Source organism: Corylus avellana, chromosome ca11 (assembly GCF_901000735.1).
Source record: "Corylus avellana chromosome ca11, CavTom2PMs-1.0".
NCBI lineage: Eukaryota > Viridiplantae > Streptophyta > Magnoliopsida > Fagales > Betulaceae > Corylus > Corylus avellana.
The window spans coordinates 11517168-11519009 of NC_081551.1; the positions used below are offsets into that span (position 1 = coordinate 11517168).

A 1842-nucleotide genomic window follows, 5' to 3' on the forward strand; every position below is an offset into this window, starting at 1 on the left:
TAATGGATCTGGCGCTCGCACGTGTCCGTTTGACTTTTGGGATAATATAACATCGTGATTAAGAAGTAAGTATGATGAAAACGCTGCGTAAAGACGTGTCCGCGAGTGAGACCAAATACTCCGTAAAAACGCCTTTCCCACAGAGCACGGATGAAAACGAGCTACTTAGGGGTCAAAATGATGCATTTTGAGCTCGAAAGTGTGCTCACACAGCCCTGGCTAGGTGACCATAGCCAAAGCCGCGCGGACCAAAAAGCTCAAAGCAAAATGAGGGGTGCAACACGAGGACTTCGCAGGAGGTCACCCATCCTAGTACTACTCTCACCCAAGCACGCTTAGCTGCGGAGTTCTGATGGGATCCGGTGCATTAGTGCTGGTATGATCGCACCCGTTAGCATCCTTACGCAAAATACATATAAGCCTCACGCATCTAGCTAAACTGGCCCTAACAGTTAATGGATCCGGTGCTCGCACGTGTCCATTTGCCTTTTGGGATAATATAACATCGTGATTAAGAAGTAAGTATGATGAAAATGCTCCGTAAAGACGTGTCCGCGAGTGAGACCAAATACTCCGTAAAAACGCCTTTTCTACAGAGCATGGATGAAAATGAGCTACTTGGGTGTCAAAATGATGGATTTTGAGCTCTAAAATGTGCTCACACAGGCCTGGCTAGGTGACCGTGGCCAAAGCCGCGCGGACCAAAAAGCTAAAAGCAAAATGAGGGGTGCAACACGAGGACTTCCCAGGAGGTCACCCATCGTAGTGCTACTCTCGCCCAAGCACGCTTAGCTGCGGAGTTCTGATGGGATCCGGTGCATTAGTGCTGGTATGATCGCACCTGTTAGCATCCTTACGCAAAATACATATAAGCCTCACGCATCTAGCTGAACTGGCCCTAACAGTTAATGGATCCGGCGCTCGCACGTGTCCGTTTGACTTTTGGGATAATATAACATCATGATTAAGAAGTAAGTATAATGAAAATGCTCCGTAAAGACGTGTCCGCGAGTTAGAGCAAATACTCCGTTAAAACGCCTTTTCTATAGAGCACGGATGAAAATGAGCTACTTGGGTGTCAAAATGATGGAATTTGAGCTCGAAAATGTGCTCACACAGCCCTGGCTAGGTGACCGTGACCAAAGCCGCGCGGACCAAAAATCTAAAAGCAAAATCAGGGGTGCAACACGAGGACTTCCCAGGAGGTCACCCATCCTAGTACTACTCTCGCCCAAGCACGGTTAGCTGCGGAGTTTGATGGGATCCGGTGCATTAGTGCTGGTATGATCGCACCAGTTATCATCCTTACGCAAAATACATATAAGCCTCACGCATCTAGCTGAACTGGCCCTAACAGTTAATGGATCCGGCGCTCGCACGTGTCCATTTGACTTTTGGGATAATATAACATCGTGATTAAGATGTAAGTATGATGAAAATGCTCCGTAAAGACGTGTCCGCGAGTGAGACTAAATACTCCGTAAAAACGCCTTTTCTACAGAGCACGGATGAAAATGAGCTACTGAGGGGTGAATATGATGGATTTTGAGCTCAAAAATGTGCTCACCCAGCCCTGGCTAGTTGACCGTGGCCAAAGCCACCCGGACCAAAAAGCTAAAAGCAAAATGAGGGGTGCTGATAAGTGCTAAAATATTTATATTTTCAGCCCTTAACTTGCATGTTTTAATCCTTTGGTTTTGGTTAATTAGGACATTTTATTGCCTTTTTGTATTTTCTTTGTTTTATAGGCTTTTGGAAGAAAAGAAAGCATTTCTGGAAAAATTTCAAGCTTAAAGGGGCAAATTGGGAAGACCTAGAGGATATGGTTAAGCTTAACCAATC

General features: G+C 45.8%; 3 non-coding genes across 3 annotated transcripts; all 3 read right to left on the minus strand.

Annotated features, from left to right (window-relative positions):
- Window positions 1–271: 271 nt before the first annotated feature.
- On the minus strand, window positions 272–390 carry LOC132166807 (5S ribosomal RNA). The gene has a single exon (XR_009438609.1). It is a non-coding gene; the product is annotated as a 5S ribosomal RNA (ribosomal RNA).
- A 334-nt stretch (window positions 391–724) lies between these two features.
- LOC132166821 (5S ribosomal RNA) lies at window positions 725–843 on the minus strand. Its single transcript, XR_009438623.1, has one exon. It is a non-coding gene; the product is annotated as a 5S ribosomal RNA (ribosomal RNA).
- A 334-nt stretch (window positions 844–1177) lies between these two features.
- On the minus strand, window positions 1178–1295 carry LOC132166822 (5S ribosomal RNA). The gene has a single exon (XR_009438624.1). It is a non-coding gene; the product is annotated as a 5S ribosomal RNA (ribosomal RNA).
- Window positions 1296–1842: the final 547 nt, after the last annotated feature.